Genomic DNA, 23842 nt, shown 5'->3' with positions numbered 1-23842 from the left:
TATATGGCGGAGAGAAAGTTCAAACTGGCTTTTAGATGCTTAAAAATTGGAATTCGGGAGCGAATTTTTCATTAAATACGCATGGAGACTAAGTTTTACTCGAACTTATGCGCCTTGTCCTCTAAGTCCCTCATTTGAGATTTTAACTGAGCAGTCAGTACTTCAACATATAAATGGAAAAACCTCCACAAAATGATTCAAAATAGTCCTTTTGTCAAATAGCAAGCAGGTGGCTCTGCAAAATGTGATTGTAAATTTTTTGGTCAAAATATCTAAAGAATTAGTTGTTTTACCAAAAGTGTTCACAGACGGTGTAAAAATGTTTTGAAAAATTACTTGAGCTTATATTGTTCGTAAAAGATCAAACGCTGGTTGGTTAATTTTTGCATCGTCATAATGACCTCGATTGACCAATCTCCATGCATCATAGCAATGCGATTTATCAATCAGGATCATTCGGTATCAGTTCAGTAATCCAGTCAAAGGCCCAATATTCGGATTCTTGCGGCAATTGAGCGACAGAAATTTCCGCTTTTATCAATCTTACCAACATTAAAATCGAAGACTGACAACACCGCAACACAGACGGAACCGAGTCCTGTGTTGTTTTGACACATTCCCCGTGTAGAAACAACACCGCGCTCAATTTTTCCCAACATTGAGGCTCCATTGTTCCTACAAAACGGGACAATCAGTTCAGGACAAACCACCCCCCCCTTTTTTTAATTATTCCAGTGTGTATTACAAGTGCAAATTGTTTTCAACTTCTCCAGTCTACTCGAAGTGATTAACGGCAGCTATACGATGTCGGATGATTAGCGACTCCGGAATTGAATGAAAATAAAGCAGAAAAAAAATTAATTTATCGCTTTCATCGCAGCACGAAAGAAACTGGAGAGCGGAGCAAAAGCTAATTAGCCTCGCGGAAGGGTTAACGGGGGGACGAGGGGGTGGCGGGGGAGGGGGCGGTGCAACAAGAGAGATGAAGCGGGAGGGGGTGGGAGGGGGGACCCGGCGGGACTGCAACAATCGTAGCCGATGCGTAACCGAGGTAAACAATGGTTCCCCCGGCGGAGTTTTAATCGGATATCGCAGTTTAATAAAGACGAGCTCCGGCTTAAAACTTTGATAAAATTCCGGGAACGGGCGCCGAGTCCGTGCCGACCTGATTAGGCTAATGAATTTCACGCGAAGATCAGGTTCTTGGACCGAAATGTATAGCCTAATTATGTTATTTACGAGGGGGGGTTCAAGGGGGGGGGGGGCTCACATCCGAAGTAGATTCATAAGCCCCGAGTTGAAAACCTTGTTTGAGGCTCTTGGCAAGTTGCAAAAAGTCCCACTCGGAACTGCTGAACGACGCCACGACGCCGGTTTTTGGGGGAAGTCGCAGGCGTATAATGTACGGGGTGGTCTGCAGTTCACGGTTCCGACCGACGAACTAAGTTCATATCGTTTAATTCAATTCCTACAAATTATTTTCACAAAAAAATGTATCTTCTATCGCTCAAAAAACTTTCCAATTACTTTTTGCTCGCTAATTTTTGCTACAGTGAAAAGAAAAACTCCGGTCGTGGGAGCCGCAATTACGGACTGTATAGACATGCCGTCCGTTCCGGGCTCAAAGGCCGAAAATTCCGGCTGCTGGAGCCGTAGCTTCGGCCTCTGAACCCGGAGCAATCGAAGCTACGCCTCCAGCAGCCGGAATTTTCGGCCTTTGAGCCCGGAGCGGACGATATGTCTATATAGCCCGTAATCGCGGCTCCCACGGCCGGAGTTTCTTTTTCAGTGTACTTGTTACAATTGGACTACATTTTGCAATTTGGAACTTTAAATTCTAGCCCGGTTTAAAAACAACGTATGTGCCATTAGTTTCCCTATACACCCAAGTGTTTTTCCAGAAGAGCCAGAATTTATAGGTCCAAATTGCAAAATGCAGTCCAATTAGTAGTTTCCAGGTAGGATAATTTGCGACATAGGTACTGAATTTTTCGTGTAATATAATTAGAAATGCTTAAAATTAGAAAGCATGGGTGGATTTCTCATTGAATATATTATCATGTCAATGTTTTTCCAGAAGAGCCAGAATTTATAGATCCAAATTGCAAAAATGCAGTCCAATTAGTTATTTCCAGGTAGGGTTATTTGCTACATAGTTACTGAATTTTTCGTTCAATAAAGTTAGAAATGCCTAAAATTAGAAAGCATGGGTGGATTCCTTTTTGAATATATTACCATGTCTTTATACGTTGCCAAATCTCCGAGCTGAAAATGCAATTTTTCGGGGAAACCAGCGAATATTTTCCTCCCAATATTTAGAACATTTTGTCCGTGTTTTGATCTAAAGTTACAGAAAACTACAAATAAATACTCATTACGTTCCTCAAAAATCAATCGGGATAAAATCAGCAATATGCATTAATGTTCATATGACGTTTTTGTTTTTAAAGGCAGAAAAGTGTATCGCTGTATTCCGACTACCCTTGCTCTTTATCGACTCCCCGTTAAACACATCGCAAACTGACCGCTAAGCATGCTACAACTATGATTTAGATGTTCAAGTGGTTCAAATTACATAACTACCGGCATTAAGGCGCACTCAAATCATCGCTCCTGTTTCCACTCGCTTAGATTTACGGGCTGAATTCCGATTTGTAGTGGATCCTTCAACGCCATTCGAGTGAAGCTGCGAGATAGAGCCCTCCACTAAGATGAGAGGGCTCATTTTCAATTCAACTTAAATTGCACACTTAAAATGGTGATCGGTTTAATTGACAGGGTGGTGGCCTCCAAAATTTTGGTGTTGGGGCGATACCGTTATTAGGAGCAGAAAATCACTATCATTTTCTGCGAAATTTTTAATGTGAATGCTCTATGAATATGAAGAAGTTCACAGGTCTAGAGTTCGAAAATCTTTGGGAAAAAACGTTAATGAAGTCTTAAAGGCCGAGGTTGAAGAGTTAAAGGCAGGGTACTTGATATAACACTCAGAGGCGGATCTAGCGATTTGGCAACATCGGATTTCCTCCATTTAAATTTGTATTAAACAATTGATTCTTGTCGGAGCACCTGGCCCCTCCAAAAATCGATACATTTCCATGGGTTTAAATGGAGAAAAACAATGTTGCCAATTTGCTGGATCCGCCAATGATAACACCGATGATCAAATTTGTCCGAATCCTGGTTCATCCGCTGAAAATAACTTTTCGAAATTTCAATGTCTCTCTTCATGTCGTCTATTTTCATAGAACTGGTCACTGTTCCCAAGACAGACAATTTTAGTTCCTACTTTCATGTTAAATAGAAACTCCTGGAGTTATTTTCTAAAAAAGAACACACACACACATTCCTTCCTTATTTGCTGTGTTGTTTTAAAAAAGGGAAAAACCACTGTTTGTATCGGTTCTAAAGTGCATAATAGACGCAAACTAATACCTCATATGAAAATGAACTTGTTCTCTTTTCAAAAGAACTGGTTTAAATATCTCAAAACATAACACCAGCAAAAGAATGAACTGATTACAACGAGGCATCACGTGAACTCAATTCGATTCAAAAGACCTTCTTCAAAATGCATTGTTCCTCTGCAAAATCGTAAATCGCAAGCATTTTTTTTTCCTTTCCTTTTTTTGCAAAACCAACGCAATTTTGGCAACGTCGGTTTAAAAAGAGAAAAAAATTAAACCAAGTCAAGCTAAAATATCCGCTCTAATAATAATGATTACCAAAAATTCCATTTTTTAGCACAGAAATGAATAAATGAGTCAATGATTCCAATTGAATCGGCGAGATCACAGTCAACCCCGTATTCCGTTTGTTCATTTTCTGAAACAAAACCTTCGTTGTTTCCAGGAAAGAGATAATTTTTTCTGGCAACCGCGGTTCAAAAATGCCTCAATCTCATCTATTATCATAATTGACAAAATATTCAGGTTTCAAATCAGGAATGAATAAATGAGTCGATAAACGACCATGTCTTCCGTGTATTCGTTTCTCTACCTTGCCAGGGAAGAGAGATTTTTTTTGACAACCATGGCTCAAACATTTCTGAATCCCGTTTATTATAATAACTGACCAAACACACAACTTGTAAATCAGGAATTAATAAATGAGTTAATAAAATACCCACCTAAATGCCGTTTATCGTTCCTAAACAATTCATGATTTTTTGGGAAATATAGCAATTTTTTGGTCAGTTTTTTCTCAGAAAGTCCACATCCATTAAAGTAATTGCCCGAAAATTTAATTTTTAAAGCAGAAAAGAATAAAATCGCCAATAATTCCAATTTCATGGCTGGAGACTACCGTGTATTCTGATGCACCAGGACGTTTATTCATACGCGAAACAAAACCCATGATTTTTTGGGAAATATAGCAATTTTTAGGGGTAGCTTTCCCTCAGAAAGTGCTCATCCATAATAATTATCACCCAAAAATTCAATTTTTAAATCAGAAAGGTACAACCACGCCAATAATTCCAATTTCACCGCTGGAGACTACCCTGTATCCCGATGCACCAGGGACCGAACCCGTTGCAGCGCGGCAAGCGAGGCGCCTGCACACGTAACGATGTCGACGACGCCTCGTCAACAACCCTTTTACGACCTTCAACCCCCTCCCCGCCCCCTCCTCGCCCGCCACCCCCACTTTCCCACTCCGTTAACTTATTCAAATTTAAAGTTGTACTCTCTAGTCCCATTTATTACTACCTCTTCAACGAATTTCAATAGTCACCCTCCCGCTTTGCGCAGCGTTCCTCCCTCACCCCCTCGCTCTGCGCGCACTCTCCTCTTCCGCGGGACGCCGGACCGTTCGCGAATTCGCTTTTTTGCACCCTCGAGTTTTAGGGGACTCCTCCGGGGCGGCAACGGTGCGCTTCTGGTCTGTACCGGCAGCACCTTTGATGTCGCGCGACTTTGAGACGGAGGTGTCGGATCGACGGGAAAGTTCGGAAGTTCAGCTCCTGGGATTCCGTGTCGGAGGAAGTTGGTTTTGAGGGAGTCTCGTCAATTTTTCCCGGTGACTTCAACGGGGACAAGAAAAGTAAGAAGCGGAAATTCAAAAATCCAAATTCCGGGAAAGGACGTGATCGACTTTTGATCCTGACTTTGACGCAACACCAATTGAATCAGTGAGAACGAAAACACACCAACTCGAAAAAATGAATATAATCAAGACACATACTTGTGTAATGCCCACTTGTCTAAAGATTTTTGGTAACGTCTGAGGGCTCATACCGCATTTGTCCTTAGAATGGCAGTCTAGAGCTTGATTTCTTACCCTGTCTAGTGGTCCATTCTAGGGTCTCTTTTTCAAATCTAAACACTCAAAATCTTCACTGGAAAAAAAGTCGCTTGGATCTAGAGTCCAGACTGTTAATAACATTGACTAGAAAAAATACTCGTGATTCAATCCGATTTTTCCTTCAATCGAAGAACCGAGACCTTTTGATTCAAGCATGTAGTCCGATTGAATCAAGAGTATTTTTTCTTGTCAATGTTTTTAAGAGTTTGGACTCTAGATCCAGGCGACTTATTTTCCAGTGTCGGATATTCTTAAAATTCATTGACGATGTGGCACCCTCGCGACGAACCCATTCCGACCGCGACTGCCCGGCAGATGACGAATAAGTGCGCGCAGGAAAATTAGCTTTTTATTCGCAGCTTCGCCGCTCTGTAATTTTCCGAACCCACCCCCCCCCCCCCCCCTCATTTTTTTCTGCGCAAAACCCGGAAGGGCGAGGCATAATACGCTTTTCCGGGTCAAGTGAGGAGCAATTTTTGCGCACGCCGCATCAGTGCAATTGCGGGAATTACCCCTGATACAAAAAGTGTATCGGCTGGAGCGTCTTTTGTACCCTGGTTTGATCTTGATACTCGTGGTTTCCTCGTGGATTAGGCCTCGCTTGTTTTCCATTTTTCTTGTTCCGTGGCTCCGTTCCCATAAGAGCCTTGAAACTTGCAGAGCACCGCGTTGTTTTGGATTCGCTTGCGTGTTTTGAACGGTTCGTGTGTGCAGACTTTAACTAGCTTTGCTTTTGAGTCAGGTACAGCTGCTCACAAGCCTTATGCATTCCTTCGGGAGCTCAGTTAATACGCACCTGGACAATGTTTGAATAAGGCATTATGTTCAAATCGACAAAATGGAAAATTCTCTACACTCCTCCTCCTCCCATAACACATTTTATTCATTTTACGTCACCCTCACAATCTGAAGCGAAACGTTTTGTCTTTCAATTAAAAAATCTCCTAGATTCAACTATCAGCCTCGCTGGATTAATTCACGTTGCCTGGTTTTTACCCATGTTTTCTTATTCGAATGCTGCTGTGCGCTATAGGTATCCCATTGGAAATGAAGACCCACCACCCTGGTAAAAATGGCAAGTGCTCAGATCAGTAGCACTTGCCTTTGGAACAGACCTAAGCACTGATGTCAGTGCTGCCGGGCGCTGATCTGCTACCTCAGTGTTAGGTCTGTTCCAAAGGCAAGTGCCTCTGATGTAAGTGGCACTGACCTAAGTGTCTCAGACGTAAGCGGAGTGGAAACTCCCAGAAATACTGTACAGGCAAAAATTTCGTTAATCACCGATCTGCCAGGTACGTTAAGTCACTATTTGACGATCAGGGAGGGCTGCTGTGAGTTTTCAATCCCAAGCAAGTATCACAATCTTCAGGGGACATCGCTCGTTCCCATGCGGTCTCCAATCTAAGTACTAACTACGCCCGACGTAACTTAACTTCGGTGAACATCCTAGCGATTGAGCCACTACACTACCTGCGCGTGTACGTGTTAGGGGCGTAATTTTACCATTACAGGGCCCCCATTGGGGTAATTTTGCCAGCAAATGATGACTTTGTCTTTGAATGTGAATCCGATACTTAATTTTTCTATTATTCTTTTTTAATCAATCAACATGTAAATGAAGTTTTGTTAGTTACGTTTCTTTGAAAAAAAAATGGATCGCACTAAAATTCAAAATAAAGCTAATGATGCAAAAAAAATAATTAAAGTTGAAATTATACAAAAAATATAAATTAGCAGATACAAAAATTGAAAGTAAAGGAGTACAAAAGTTAGAAAAGAATTGAAAATAAAGTAGGAAAATTTTAAAAAAAATTGAGACTGAAACATTTTAAAAACAGTTAAAACTGAAAAAAATTAAAACCAAATTTAAAACTATTTTTTTTTTATAAAACAATAATAATGCTTAAGTAAATATATCTAAATACATATTTTAGCGGTGATAATATTTCTATCGATCTCATTTTTTGTTGTGTTTTAATTATTTAAGTGCCATCTTAAACGAAGAGGGTAAAACAAATTATTCAAGAGTGTGGCTACTTAAACTAGTTTTCCTTCCCTCTTAGAAAATCCCACCTTCCACAAAATATGCCTCTCTGAAAGATAAAGTTTGTGGTCCCCGTGTCCCGAGGAAATATTCCCCCACGAAAATGAAATAGGGTGGGGGAAGGGGGAGCCATCTCTACTTTTTGGGAGTGAGTGCGGTTCGATTAAGATTGATGTCAGAGACTTACCCTCTGAACCAAGTCCTGACCTCAGTCCCGCTTACCTCAGAGACATCTCTGCACTTAGGTAAGTCTTTCTCCCGACGTCAGTGCCTCTTACCTCAGTGCTGACTTCTTGGGTAAGTGCTTTAACACTTACGTCAGAGAAAACTGTACTGACCTCAGAGCAAATTGCACTGACCTCAGTGGAAAATTCACTGACCTAACACTTGCCATTTTTACCAGGGCATAACGTTATAGGGACACTTATCTTCCTGGAGCTCTTCCAGGTAACCAAATGGAACGCGTTTAGCAGAAAAGAACCGAGCCACATCAGTCATTGCCATATTTGACCGGACAATTTAGTTTTTTACGAGAGAACGTTTGTGCAAATTCCTTTGTAAATCTCAAGGAATTTACTTTGCACCATGCGGAATACCCACTGAAATTCGCACACAAATTTGCACAGCCGTTTTCGTGTAAACAATTAAATTGCCCAATTAAATTTGGCAATAGCTGATGTGACTTGGTTTCTTCCTGCTTAACGCGGTCCGAAGAATATAAGAGCCATCGTCTCCCAAAAAATTTGACTCCTTAATGTTACTGTTAAACTCGATGCATTTAGTTCTTGAATCAAAGTCTAATGATGGTCCTTACAAACTTATTCTCCATTAAAAAATGTGTAAACGCCAGTTCTGGAGGGGCTATTCTTGGAAATGGAAAAAAACGGTGCCGTGCAATAAAAAACGCTTTAAAAGATACCACTATTCGAGCGCTGCTGTGCGCGATTGGTATCCCATTCGAAATGAAGGCGCATCATAACATCATTGATCCCTTGTTTTCCGGAAGGCTCCTCTCTACTGCGGTTGATCCTTTTTATCATCCCTGTTTCAATCCAATCCAAGGAGGAATCCCTTCAATCTGGAATCCATTTCTCCGCGGGAATCGAAGATGATAGTCGAGCAATCGAAGATCAAAAGTCTATTAAATCATGGCTAAGCCGGAGCAAGGAGCTGTTTAGGACGCGGGATGCGGGGCTGTCTCAATCTCGTAAACCGCGCGCGACAGCTCCAATAAAATAGTTCCGAGAATCCCTCATCCGCCAACCGACAACTCCTCTCACGAAAAAATACGTGCGGAAGATAGATTCCGCTCCCGTCTCGTCCCGTCGATCCCTTTCATACTTTTTCTATAACCGCGGGCCGCGGGCGAGGACCCCCCGTCCCTTCCTCCCATTCTCTCCGCGCTTGAATTTCGTCATTTTTCCCCGCGTTAACTTTCCCTTATTGAAGCGAATAGTTTTATCTGTTTTTAAACTGGAAATCGCTTCGGCGTGCAGCACGGTTGCCGCGTGATTTTCGAAATAACGATAAAAATACATGCGCACAATAAACATGCAATACATGCGTAACAAATATGCTGCTGTACTAAGGAAGAACGCAGTATGAACCTTCTCGCGTTGCCAAATCTTTTCCGAGAAATCATGAATTTTACGGCAAATTGGTTAATATTTCTCTTCCGATTTTTCAGAGAATTATGTTTGTAATTTGATTTAAAATGTCTGAAAATTCCAAAGAATGTTCCTAAAGTTCTTCAAAAATGAACATTTTCTTAGAGGCAATTTGGCAACCTTTGAATGTTCCTACGGCGTGTTGCCATGGCACGATAGGATACAGTAGAATCGCGGGGAAAGGCAACAATAAGAAGGATTGTTATCGTTGAAAAAAATTTAAAAAAATTGGGATAGAATTTGGTAAAATTGCTGAAGTTTTGATGACTCCAGCCGCTTGATTGTTGTTGCATCGATATCGAATGACCTTGATCGATAAAAATCGTTAGATTTATTGATCAGGAACCTTCGATAACGATTCAACAATCGCCCCGCGATGGTTTTATTGCAATGGTGGTAGGGTCCGGCGCGGCGTAAGAGTGGCATCGGAAAGAGGTTGAGTTACCAAAGACTGCCAGCGGAGGCTAAAATCTGGGAACTCCAGAACTTTCCTGCTTCTTCTTCATTTTCTCCTTCGCAGCATTTGCGGTTTTTTTCTTGTTCATCATTTTTCCCTCCTTCTCTTTCTCTTCTTCCTTATTTTCATACTTATTTTTCCTCTCTACACTCTCCTTATTCTCCTTCCTTGCCCGCTTTCTTCTTTCTTCTTCTCCTTCTTCTATTTTTTCTCCTCCTACCCTTCATCTATGCATGAATCCTTCTTAATTTGTTTGTCTTCATCTTCGGCTTTTTTAATATTTCTTCTTTCCATTCTCTTCTTTTTTTCTTTCTCTCCGTCTCCACCTTTCTTTTATTTCCCTCCTTCAACTTCTCTTTCTGTTTCTCCCATGCTTTTCTCCTCTCCCTGTCCTCGTCTTCGTCTTTTCTTTTCCCCGTCTCTTTCTCCTTCTTCTGCTCCATCACATACCCTTTTCATCACTTTTTCTTCTGCTTCTCCTGCATGCGTCGTTTTCCGTTCTTATCTTTATATTCTCATTCTCCTTCTCCTTTTTTCTCTCCTTTTCCCACTCCTTCTGCATATTCCTCTAAGTATCCGTCTTTCCTATATAAATTTTCTTCTTCTCATTCTGTTGTTCTTAGTTCTCTCCTTATACTATTTCTTACTCGATATTTTAACGTCGAAAAAATACAATATTTTCGGTTACTGAAAACACAGGGGGTGTCATCTCCTTTTCTGAAATCCTATCAATGTATTTGAAAAATTCGACTTTCAAGCGCCATTCGGCGACGTTGCGCGAAGCTGAACGTGAAGATATAAACCCCCGCTGGATCCGCGCGACTTTCTCCGAAGAAACTAACAAGCGTGAACTAATGCTTTATTACCCTTTAGTGCCAACGTTTCATATTCCCAAGCCGTCGCTTCGACTGCAATCGCTCCTGAATTTTCAGCCCTTCCTGAAATTTATTCAATGCGCACGAATTGGGGAAATCAAATTTTCTCATCTGGAATTTTGCCATACTGAAATCGTCACCGATCGAATGGGACTTAGATATGTGTCCTCGTGTATTATAAACATACGATGGAAGACATAAGACGGACGTTATCGTAAACCCCCACGCCAATGGCGCACAGTGGATCAAGCCAATAGGAGCGGTCGAACAAAATTTGGAAAGTTATTGAGAGGATACGATTTCTACACATTTCAAGTAAATGAAAATCTAAAACGTTTCAAAATGGTGTGAATTTCAAGAATTTTTGGTGGTAATTTCCACTATTTTCTTCCGCGATGCTTTTGTGAAAATGTTTTGGCTGGGAAACTTGCATCATTTGGCAATGCTACAATGGCTTTTCACGACTCATCCAAATTTTGAGGATTTCATGGTAAAAGCAAATGCAAATGCAGCGTTAAAATCCTTGAGACTGAACCATCGCAGTCATACGCTGTGCTAAAGAAAGCCAGAGTGCCTGCAATTTTCTGTGTATGCAACACGGACATCCTAGGAACAAGAATAGTTGTATCCACATCCTGCAGCCATTGAAAATGCTCAATTTTTCTCGCTTGTGATGACTAGATGTGTTACTCAGGGCTCTTATAAAGCGTCGTCGGTGCACGAAAATTGTGTGCTGTAAGTATATTTAATCAAGCTGAAGTAAAAGAAATAAAATGAGTGATTAAAATTCAGGTCACGGAGATAGAATCAGAAGTAAACTTTGATTTCTGTCCTTTGAATCACCTGCATGAGGCATACGCCATATTTTTTACACCTTAAGAGTTCCATAACGCCTAAGTTGACTAAAGTAACCAGCCACGGACTCTCCAGTGTTCATAGTTTCACCATAAAATAACCAGGGACGGATTTAGGAGGTGGCCACATGGGCCGCGGCCCATAGCGGTAAATTTAGCAATTTTTTTAAATGTAGGTATAAAAAAAAATCGGATTCAGGAAAAAAACTACGAACGAGATAAGGCACAAAATCTCCATTTCCTGAGTGTAGTAATTATATTTGTCGTCATTGGTGATACAAGAGACAGCGCGGCGCGCGCAGAGAGCAGTGATGACGAGGACTGAGATAAAAGAAGCCTTGGCGCGGCGGTCGGCATGTAACACATACCTAGTAGCGCTACAAAACTGCGTGAATACTTCACGCATCGCGTCGAACACAGTGCGGTCAGCAGCGGTCGGCGTGAAACGCATAGCGCTACAGACTGCATGAATACTTCACGCATTCGAAACAGTGCATCAGCCGCGCAAGCGAGTTGTTACCCATTAATGTTGCTTACAATCGATCAAATGCAAATTCCACAGAAATGATACGAAATTGAGTAAAGTTATCTAGATTGATGAGTTAAAATTAACAAAAAGCGTGTTGATGAATAAGCATGAAATAAGCACGGTTGTGTGGAAATCAGATGAAGGATGAGCCTCACAGCTCCATCATACCATCAAATTTTTGCGGGCCGCAGAAATTTTAATGGTAGAATGGTGCGCACCAGTCACCATTTGATCGGAATTTGACTGGAATTTGATCGTGTAACCAGGCCATCATAGCAGGAATTTATCTGATAATTCAGTTTGAGTCAAGCATAATGAATTCGAAGATCACTCTATTGTGGTAATATGTATAATACCGACCATGAGTAAATTTCCTCATTCTGCCCAAATGGCAACTACGCACAACAGCATCTCGGCAAAGCAAATGACAGCAACATGCACGCAGGCGGTTCTTCATGTTTGCTGAATTTCCCGCAGATTCCCTCGAAAGCCCTATTTTACCCTCGAAGTCTGGCTATTTTCAGTGAATTTGGCAAAATCTTTGGCTGCACCGAAATCTGTCGGACGCAACTGCAAAGCGGATGCGACTGTAGCTTGAAGTGTTTCCACGGCTGTCAGATTGTGCATGATTTCCTGGTGTTTCAATCTTTGCGGGAGCACACACGTGGTTGTTCTTACCGTAACCAACTCGAAAAGAAAGGAAAGAAAAGAAAACGCCGATAACTTAGTGTTAGAAACTTTAAAAATTGACTCTGAAGAATTGAAAATGGATTTCAACACACGTCGACTGAGGAGAGCCATTTTGGTTTTGATGTAATCGTTTTTCTGAAACCTGTAATGCAGTGAACAATTACGTTCAGTGGCGTGGCGAGAATTGCGATGTATCGATTGTTATGCCATTTAAACCTATGGTAAAGCATCGATTATTAAGCCGTTCGCTGCAAACACCCTGTGTATCGATCCTTTTCTTTAAGTTTAAATGACATAACAATCGATAAATCGCAATTCACGCCACGCCACTGATTACGTTACCAGTAACTTATAACTTTCCTCACCCCATTCACTATTTTGAGGAAGTCTTAAAGGAGTTTCTCAGTTTAAACACAAATAATGGGGCAATGCCACTCATTAATTTGTTCAGATTATTTTGAAATATTAATTTTTAATAAATTTCACCAATCTCCTAAAAATTGCTTTGACGGAATTGTCATTTTTCTTCCTATGAATATTTCTAAAAAGTAAAGTATCACAAAAACTATCTCAAAATTAAACTATTCGGAGAAATTTGGCAACGTGTGAATGCTCATGCGGGGTTTTCACTCAGCACGCAACAACAGGCGTGACCACGCAACTCGTCAGTAACAAATCGTCGTAAATCACGAAAATCTCCGAGGAATTGGCAACGGGGCCTAATTCGTAGCCGAGCTTTCGGGTTGACAGGAGCCCAGACGATGCGTGTAATTGTGTTATTGTTCACTCATCGACTCCCACCGCATCCGCACTCGCGAGTTTCGCCGGTCGGCCACCGCAGCGCTGGCGTCGAACCCCATCTGAGCCTCAGATGGGGCTTCTGAGGGGAGTGCCAGGCTCCCATAAAGGGAACTATCTTGTGTCTCTGAGACGGGGTGCTCTTGGCAGATTTAAGGGTCTCGGAACCTGCGAGGCACTTGAAGTCAAGCGCAGAGGAGCCCGGGGAGACAAGCCATCAGGCGATAGATAAGGGACTAGATCTGCGTGTAAAGCCCCTTTGAAATCTAGGATATAAGCGGTCTTGGAGAAGATGATAGACTGTTCCAGTCATCACGTCACAAGCGGGTATTGATTAAGACCGCAAAATAATCTCTTAGGTTCTTCATTTTTATCAGGGTTCATGTTTATATTTTGTGTGGGAAAAAGTTACCTATTTCCCCCTGATGTCCTGGTTGTGATGTTTTGTTTTTGCTAAACTATGGCCATGACTAAATTTCCCGAAATGGCCATAGTCTAGCAAAAACATAACATCATAACTAGGATGTCAGTGGAAAAAGGTAACTTTTTTTCCATAAAAAAATATAAGGCCAAAATGATCGAAGCTAGGCAAATATTCTTACCAAGACCGAAGACGTAAAGTCACACAAGGGTATCGACTGAGATAAAAGTAGATAAATCGCAAGCAAAGAATCAAATCAGGTATTTGATCAAATGCCTAGGCAGACGGTACACGGAGAAAAAAACCTCGTGCGTCGGACCCGAAGTTTAGGTCTTATGGATCTCTGAAGTTTTCGGATTGAGCATCTGAACACTTCTAGCTGTCGAGGTTCGGATCACACATCTGAAACTTCAGTTCTTACATCTAAAGTACTTCAGATGTGAGAACCGAAGTTTTTCGGATGCGAGAATTCTCCGCTCCCTCTCTCATTCCATTCGTTCCTTGCCGTACCCCCTATTCCCGGGTCCTTTCCAGTTTATAATCTTTGCAATTGGTGAAAATATGATTTTTATTCCCATTTGTGAAACTGTGAAGGCCTAAAATATGGAACCAATCAGAAACGAATTCGCATTATCTTTACTCTCAGTACAAGGAAGTTAACCGAGGACCAGCATTTTTAAGAGTGTACCCACTAAGCATAAGCCTCATCCTCTTTCCCCTCCTCTCGAAAAACGTCCTCGATACAGCTGAAGATACTCTCGTGGATATTCCACTGGAGAGGCGAGCTCAGGTGTCGACAAAACTTGGCTGCAATATCGAATTCGAGGGGAGATTTCCCCGGGAAGTACTCGAACTTGTAGAGCTTGTCTTTGATTCGTGGCCGCAGGGCCTTTTGTCTCACAAGTGTCGCTCCTTTTGTTCCCTATTGACTCGGCTTCCCGGCGATACCGTCTGCGGAATGAAAGTTATCGGAGCAGGAAGCAAACGATCAAAAGAGCAGCCCTCTCGCCTTCCTAATACGCTCCCGTCGAACGAATCCTGCCTCGGTTGCTCTCGCCGCAAATCGCGAGCCCTCGTCTCATCCGCCCTTTATACTCCTGCATCCAATCATAAATAAATGAATATTTATCATTATACTGTCCAAACGACCTGTGGGCCGATTATTGAAATTGATAGACAAAGCTATAGACGAAGAAGAAATAGGGGGTATAACACAATCCTATTGGTTGAAATGGGTGGTTCTCATAAACTAAGGGGAAACATGATGGACTAACTATCGAGTCTCTCGTGGGTTGCCGTTAGTTAGTCTGTTACCTACCTCCTTTGTTCATTGCAACCACCCGTTTTTACCATTAGGATCCCTCCAAATCCTATTTGTCTTCTTTGTCTATTGCTTTGTCTATCAATTTCAATAATCAGCCCGCTGTGCCTCAAACTGCAATATGTTCGTAGTAAAATTGTGAATGTAGTGTGTGTGCAATGGATGTACAGTACACTCGACGCTGCAGTATTAGTAACCGGCAATTCTAAATAATTTTGCAGGCTGATTGTTGGAATTGATAGGCAAAGCGATGCACAAAGAAGGCATAAGGAGTATGGAGCGATCCTATTGGTTGAAATGGGTGGCTCTTATAGACTCAGGGAGAAAATTGTGGACTAACTTTAGGGTCTATCGTAAGTTGCCGTTAATTAGTATATTACCTATCTCTTTTGTCCATTGCAACCACCCGCTTCCACCAATAAGATCCCTCCAAATCCTGTTTGTCTTCTTTGTCTATCGCTTTGTCTACCGATTCCAACAATCAGCCTGCTGGTGAATATTCACTTGACGCTGTATACTTTCGCGCGAAATCATATAGTGTTTCCGGCAATCAGATGATGTAGTAGGAAATGCTGAGTACTTCCGGCGAATACTCACTTGACGCTGTAACTTTTGCGCACAAGAAGATGGTGTATTCGCGGCGATCAGTTGAATCGGCCCGACTCCAGTTAAAATTCATGAGCTCTCTAGTGCAGGTTCCCCTTAGTCAGCATCCGAAAAGAACACTGAAAAAACTTCGGCCTTGGAATCCGTACTTACGAGCTATATAGACGTACCGTCCGCGTTCCGGGCTCTGAGGCAGAAAGTTCCGTACGTAGTACCTGGATCAATCTAAACCACGGCTCCAGCACCAGGTATTTTTGGCTTCTGAGCCCGGAACGGACGGTATGTCTATATAGCCCTCAAGTACGGGAGTTTTTTCAGGGTTCTTTTTGGATGCTGATTATATAGACATACCGTCCGCGTTCCGGGCTCAGGGGCTGAAAGTTCCGGGCTTACCACCCGGAGCAATCGAAGCCACGACTCCATCACCCGGAACTTTTGGCCTCTGAACCCAGAATGGACGGTATGTCTATATAGCCCGTTAGCACGGCTTCCAAGGCCGGGGTTTTTTCAGTGTTCTTTTTGGATGCTGATTGTATAAACATACCGTCCGCGTTCCAGGCTCAGAGGCCGAAAGTTCCGGGCTTAGCACCTGAAGCGATCGAAGCTACGACTCCAGCACCCGGAACTCTCGGCCTCTGAGCCCGGAACGTTTTTCCAGTGAACATTTACTACCGAAAATCATCGGCCGAGGGCCGGCAACGTTGCTTGCAATTATTCGCAACTCGTCGAGTGGCACAACGGTGGTCCGGGGGGTGGGGGGGGGGGGGGGGTGAGATGGCGGCGGGGGATTTTTGCGGAGACCGCACACAAGCCCGAACCTGGCCTAAGCGTCCAACTTCGGGATCCCCCGCTCGCGCCAACAATGGGCCAAAGTTTCCGGGGCCCCGACCAAGTTGGAGTAATAGACTCGAGTAAATACCCACAACGCCTGCGGTCAATAAATAAAACGTCAATAGCCTCTCCGGGGCCGGACCCCGAGCAGTTTTTAAGCGCATTATTTACCGATTTGTCGGGGGAAAATCCCGACTCCAACTTCGGCTCATAATTCGGGAACTCCGATTGAACTCCCGTTTCGGTGAGAGGATTTCCAGCGCCCGTCTTCGGGGTTCGTCCCTCTCCGCCAGCAATGGAAGCATTTATTGTTGTGCGAAAAACTGACTTTTGAGTCTCGTACACGTAGGAAAGCACTTGTAAGTTCGACAAAGCCCTCGTATGTCCGGAGGGAGGTCCAGTGGTGCATCATTGTCGAAAATCCGTACCTCCATATTCAATAATGGATCCGCAGAAAAGCCAAGGAAGTGCGTTTGGTTTCAGTTTAGAACTTGTTTCTTCCCCCTGATAACCAACCGCAACTTCTCGAGACACAAAAAAAACAGAAACCTTCATAGGCGAATCCAGAACCTCATAATGGGGGTGTTGTAGGGAGGGGGGGGGGGGGCTTGCAGAAATTTTTTGAAATTTTAAGGCATCCTCTTGTAAAATGCAGTTTAAGTCAATTTTGTAGTGAATTATCACAAAGCTGAGCGTCTTCTCTTCTTCTTTCCTCCGTTTCTTCCTTCTTTTCTGTCTTTCTTTCCTTTCTTTCCTCCCTTTTTCTTACTCTGTTTTTCGGGCAAACGTGTGGAAGGGGGGGGGGGGGCGTATGCCTCCTACCTCTTTAGATTCTCCCTTGATCTGTTCATGAAAAAGGTGAAGGATACATTTCAAGAGAGTGCTTATATCCAGGGAATTTTAAATTCAAGAAAACTTGTCACCATACAAACAATGATGATCACGATTGGTAGTGATTCCGCTGTTTTGCCGGAAATGGTCCTGCAAACTTGCTCTATTTGGCAACACGGCCATTTACGGGAGCTTTTAAATAATTGGCAGGACGATCTTACATATTTCCACGTAAATTAGAATAAAAAATGATGCGAAAATGTCGCAAAATAGTGCGAATTGCGGAATAGTGTTATCGGTAGTAATTTGCGCGATTGAGATCCGCGATGCCTGCGTACTGATTATTGAAATTGATGGACAAAGCTATAGACAAAGAAGACATAGGGAGTATGGAGCGATCCTATTGGTTGAAATGGGAGGTTCTTATCGACAAAGCGAGAAAATGATAGACTAACTGTCGGGTTTCTCGTGAGTTGCCGTTAGTTAGTCTATTACCTACCTCCTTTGTCCATTGCAACCACCCGCTTTCACCAATAGGATCTCTCCATACCTCTTTTGTCTCCTTTGTCTATGGCTTTGTCGATCAATTTCAATAATCGGCCCGCTGCGTAGAAAGAATTTTGACGGAAAATTTATACCATTTAGCAACGCTCCCTTAATGCGGCACAGCTGATTCTAACTCCAAAGATTTCACGGTAAACGCAATCGAAAATGCACGCAAAAACCCTCGAGATCTAACAGCCGCAGCCACGCGTTGCGCTCAAGAAAGTCAGAGCGCCTGCAATATTTGTGTATGCAACACGGACATCTTCAGAACACGAATAGTTGCATTCAGACCTAGACATTGAAAACGCCAAAGCGCCTTCAATTTTTTCCGCTGGTGATAGCAAAAAGTGTCTCTCATTGCATTCGTGCGCTGTCGTAGCAGGAGTGTAGAGCGCTTTGCCTCTTTAATACATTAGCGATTGCAAAAAATAAGTGAGTAAATTAGTAATAAGTAAAACGGACTCTATTCATGCGGCGATTACTCGCCTGACTTTATTGGAGTTTTTTTTTCCTCCTCGCGATGTGTTACAGAACTTAAGTTGCTATTGAAGGAGGATTTTCTTTTTTTGAAGTGTGTCAGGCTCCAAGTGGTGTATCTAAAGATCCCGTGAGGGAATTCTTCCGTCCTAGGGAAAAACGCCGTATGAACGTTCGAGAGTTGCCAAATTTCCTTCAGTTAAATGTTTATTTTTTAGGAGAATTATTAATATTTTTCCTTGAAAGTTTTAGATCAAATTACAAACAAAATTAACTGAGAAATTGGTAGACAAATATTCAAAAAATTTCCTGAAAATTAGTGATTTGCAATGGGGAAATTTGGCAAATCTTGAAGGCCCATATGGCGTTTTCCCTTAGCACGGCAATACGCGAGGGGTACTTTTGACCACGTAAAATGAGACATTCTATTCACCGCGAGGGTCCTTCGTGGCGAGCGCAATACCCCAACAACAGCCGTTCAAAAATAAAACCAGCCATCTCCAGACCTTCGCCACACCCCATGTATGCTCCCGCTGCCCCCAATTATGATTAAACCAAAAACTCGACTCATTTACCGGCCTGAAATAACAACCATCTCTGGAACGGACAACGCGAGGCTTTATTTTGACGCTAACGGTCCCGCGCGTTTCATGCGGCTAAAAAAACCCCACCCCCGCCAACCCTAATCGCGAGCGTCACGTAGTTTACGGGTTTCGGTTGGGGTAGGTCCGGACATGTTTTTGTTCTCGACGGCAGCAACTGAAACACGCCGGCCGAAGCTTTATTAAATTAAAGGGTGACACACGCAGCCCCCCCCCACCCCCCTCCCACTTAAGGTAGAAGCAAAGTCCATGAATAAACACCCGCAGGAATTCAAATATAGGACACTGAATAGCGGCGGTGGATCGGGCTAAATTAGGTCCGACGCATCGGGTTTACGGTATTCGCCGAAATATTTTTCGGGACGCTTATCAAAGCAGATGAATCGGGCCCTCGTCTTTCTGAGAAAACCGTCGCCACAATTTGTTCTGCCGTGCTGAGGAAAAACGCCGTACGAATATTTGAGAGTTGCCAAATTTCCTCCGATACAATGTTCATTTTCGAAAAAAGTTTTGAATATTTCTCCATGAAATTTTTAGAGAAGGTATATGAAAATGCGAACCAAAGTATCTGAAAATTGGAGAGAAAATATTCATAGTTTTACCAGGAAATTCGTGTTATATCCAAAGTAACTTGGCAACGCCTGAAGGTTCATACGACGTTCTGCCTTAACATGGCAGTATCGCGGCCCTCTAACGTATGAGTCTAATTGATTTTTGAGTCGCCAAAGTTGAGTTGCCAAATTTTCTTCGATAACATGTTTATTTTTGAGGAAAGTTATGAATACTCTCTCTTGAAAATTTCAGATGACATAGATATAATTACGAAGACAATTCACTGAAAAATCGAACAGAAAATATTCGTAAGTGCTCCTGAAATTTCACACTTAATCAAAGGTACTTTGGCAATTCTGCTGTGCTAAGGAAGAACGCCGTATGAGCCTTCAGAAGTTGCCACTTCAATAAAAACTGAATTTACTCGGAAAATTGTGAATATTTTTCCCCAAAATTTACAGACGATTTTCTGCGCAATTTAATCTAAAATATCTGAAAATTTCAAAGAAAAATGTGCATGAATGTCGTCAAAAATACATGTTTTGTCAAGGGAAATTCGGCAACTCTCGGATGTTCATACGGCGTTCTTCCTTAGCACGGCAGAATTGAAGAAGGTCCATAGGGCGTTTTTCCTTAGCACAGCAGAAGAGTACCGAAAAGTCCCAACGTTGCATAGTGGATCGAGTAAATTGGAGAGGTCGGACATGCAATTTTAGACTAACATTTCAAATTTTAATGTTTATTTCGTCACATTTTAAATTGTAAGGGGTATTTCTGAAAGAAAATTTCACGAGAAAACCAATGGAGCTATTTTCGGAACCTCAAAGTCATTGGCGGATCCAGCAACTTTGCAACGTTGTCTTTTCTCCATTTAAACCTATGGAAATGTATCGATTCTTGGAGGGACAAGGTGCTCTGACAAGAATCGATTATTTAGCATAGGTTTAAATGGAGGAAATCTGGTGTCGCCAAATTGCTGGATCAGCCTCTGCTCAAAGTTTTGTATGAACGGAGTTGTGAGTGTTTAAAGTTTCCAAATTTTGTCCGACCTCTCCTATTGGCTCAATCCATTGGGCGTTGTGTTCTTTTTATTTTTTTTTCTTCTGCAACAGTGCACAACATTCCACTCCTCTTCTCCTCGAGCGATTGCACTGGGAGTTGAATCTAGGGTTCCCGGCCGATCTCAGCATCCCGGAGGCATATTCCCAAACCCCGCGTGGATTGTGAAATCCCGTTCAGACCACAACCGAAGCCCCTTGTGCGGGTCCGAGACTCCTCCGCACCGGCTCGGCTCAGGTAGTCTCTCATCTCCGTCCAACCTTCATGCCCTTCCTCTGATTTCTTCTCAACAGTTTTGGCCACGAATTAATCGATGTAATATTTATTTATTCAGTTGAATCTTTTGAAACAGCAGAATTTGAGGACTTTTTCGGTAAAAGGGCGAATGGAGCTTGCCATGCTGTTGCGATTGCGCAGTTTTCTTACCGTTCGCGGCAAATGAAATTCATTCACAGTCGATTTATGTCCTTTAAATCGCCAGGAAAAACTCTGAGCAGATTCAACGAAAAATAAACAGCAAAACAGTCGGATAGAGAACTACGTTGCACAATCTTAGCAGAAATGGACGTCTCATACGCCCTTTCACCGAAAAATGCCTAAATTACGTGCAGTGGAAATATTTTTTAATGCCGAAAATTTCGCAATGCAGAGTCATGACGTCACCTTCGTTGATCGCATGATCAATAAACTTGTCTATTGGCTATGCCTACCGTTTTGTTCTTTGTAAAAAACATTTTTGATGGAAAACTCTCGGAACATTTTTAGAGCAGCGCAATGCATATGCATCTCACAAGCCTCTTTGATTAGTGGAATTTGCGGAGCTTTTGTACTGGAAAAAAATGATTACGTAAGAATTAATATTCTTGAATTTGCCGCTAGGAGGAGATTTCTCTTGGCTTAAGCTGCAAAATGCGTACCTACTTTGAGAAAAAAGCCGCTGCCGCTCATATCAAGCAGGATTCGGCCTTATTCCAGTGACCTTATTCTTGATTCAAGAGCAGTATTCTTGACGAAAAATTCAAGTAATTTTTTTTTTCTTTTTTCAATTATTTCCTTTCTTTTACTTATATAGTTCTGCGCAGAACCTATCACCTTGCTTGAAAGGATAAACAGTAAACCTGGTGGTGAAGAAAAGTTATAAAAAAAAGTCTCTGCATTTGCGAGGATGAATATGCACTTGGTGTCTCACCCGAATCAATAGGAGAGCTATTAAAACCCCATTAAATAGGAATAGAAATTTTTATGAAAAATAAATGTTCCCCAAAAAAAGTTCATCATTCAACTACGTTGTTTGAGAGACTGAACATAATGAATGAAGGCAGAAACCTAAAAATACTGTCAATGGTGCATTTCAAAATGCACTCAACATGTGACAACTCTGCGAAGGGCTTGTTTTGAGGAGGAAGAAGATATTTTCCGGAAAACAAAAAGAGTGGACCGCGAGGTCACCCCCATTCATTCCGAAGGGTTGAAGAGACAATCAGACGGGGCGGCGAGACGCGAGACGGGAGAAAGGAGAAAGGAGAGAGGATGGCCGCAGTGCCCAAGGCCACTTGCGGAAGAGGCCCATGCCGACCGCGGCAGGGCTCAGAAGGCAGCGGCTAACGATTTTGAGGACAGGCTAGATTTTTCACAATCCACGCGGGGTTTGGGAATATGCATCCCGGAGGCAGCGTGGCGCACTCGGCGAGGCAGGTGCCGCGTTCTCACGGTGTAGCCGCTTAGCGCCGCGTCTTTTCCACGTTGACTCCTTTTTTACCCTCGCCTGACTTACCCCACCCTCCGCTCCGCATTCATATCGAGACGCTTAGACGCTTTGAATACCGAGCGAGCGAACTCCCGAGCTCCCGTCTAGCGCCCCCGCCCCCGCCACCATTGTGCGTCTGTCAACCTCTCCGAGACAGAGTAAACTAGAGTCGCGATATAGTAAGGCTGAGCTGGTGTCGTGTTCTCATTGCCGACTTACGAGACCAGAGAGGGTGATTTTGGTTAGAATTTGTTTATGAGGAGAGTATGGACACTTGGATTCGTACAAATTCTATGGGTGAAAAATAATGTTCATAAGAGTAACGCATAACGCCTGAAACGCGAAGCGCTTGGGAGGTTGGACCGCATAGCGGTCAGGGGCTGTACAGTGTACACCTTAGTGAGTAAAAAAATGGCGGCGACTCTTGGAGTGCCACTAGAGTCCCTTTACACCCAAAGTTAAAATATAAGGAGCCCATTTCTGATTAGTTTTCGTATTTTAGGCATCCACAGTGTCACAAACGGAAAGAAAGATTATTCTTTCACCAATACCTAAGCCTGTTGCAAACTTTTGCTGTAGAAGAAATAAGAGTTGTAACTCATAGAAAGTGTCTCAAAAATCACGATGAGCGCATTGGCAAAGTCTGAAATGCATTCCTTACTTCACAATTTGCGTAAGGAATTTGCGTTATTTCGAGCTTTCCGCTTCAGAAACGATACCGCGGCACAGGTGAACATTTCGAGGATCCATTCCATCCAACCTCTGCTCATAAGGATATATATATATGAGTCGCTTTTATAGCGCTCTTTGGCGCTGTGCGACGCCTAATCGCCACAAAGCTCGGTCTTCCCACAGGTCATCAGGGAGTTGACAATCTCTTATCTCATTTAACACCCCCTGTCGCCAACCTCTCACTGGGCGTCCCCTACGTCTCCTCCCAGGAGGAACCCAATCAAGCATCTTTTTTGGCAGCCTCTCTTCCGTCATCCTATTGACATGACCATACCAAACAAGTTGTTTGGTCATGACGTCGAACACGATGTCATTTTCGACTTCCATTATCTGACGCACTCTATCATTACGGACCCGATCTCTCCTAGAAATTCCTGCTGACCTTCTCCAGAAATCCATCTCCGTTGCTCTTAGCATATCCTGTGTCCGTTTCTTCAGCTGCCAAACTTCACATCCGTATGTTAATATACTTTTGACTACAGCGTTGTATATCCTCCTCTTGTTATCTTTGGAAATCCGCTGATCCCAGAGGATTCCATTTAACATCGCTATAGCCTTCCTTGCTAAGGTGTTCCTTTCCCTGATAGCTTGATCCGTCCTTCCATCCTGGGTCAACCGCACTCCCAAGTACTTAAAGTGCTCGCAGCCTTTGATCTGCTGCCCATCCTCCAACTCAATGCTTTGCTGATCACCGCCAAAAGTCATCTTCTCAGATTTGGATATGCTGACTTCCAGACCCCACTTCCGATACTCTTCTACTAGCTTGCGCATCATGTATTCCGCGTCATCTTGATCTTGAGCAACCACCACCTGGTCATCAGCAAAGCACAGAGTAAACAGAGTTTCGAGATCACCCAAGGGGACACCCATACCAGAGCATTTCTTTTTCCATTCTTTTA

General features: G+C 42.8%; 1 protein-coding gene across 2 annotated transcripts in view; it reads left to right on the top strand.

Annotated features, from left to right (window-relative positions):
- The window catches only part of LOC109029642 (Transmembrane O-mannosyltransferase targeting cadherins 2), a 257184-nt gene that overhangs the window by 191144 nt on the left and 42198 nt on the right, over positions 1 to 23842 (top strand). The gene's annotated exons all lie outside the window — the stretch shown is intronic.

Source organism: Bemisia tabaci, chromosome 7 (genome assembly GCF_918797505.1).
Source record: "Bemisia tabaci chromosome 7, PGI_BMITA_v3".
NCBI lineage: Eukaryota > Metazoa > Arthropoda > Insecta > Hemiptera > Aleyrodidae > Bemisia > Bemisia tabaci.
The sequence above is the reverse complement of the archived record's forward strand: the minus strand, read 5'-3'. Positions and strand labels throughout refer to the sequence as shown.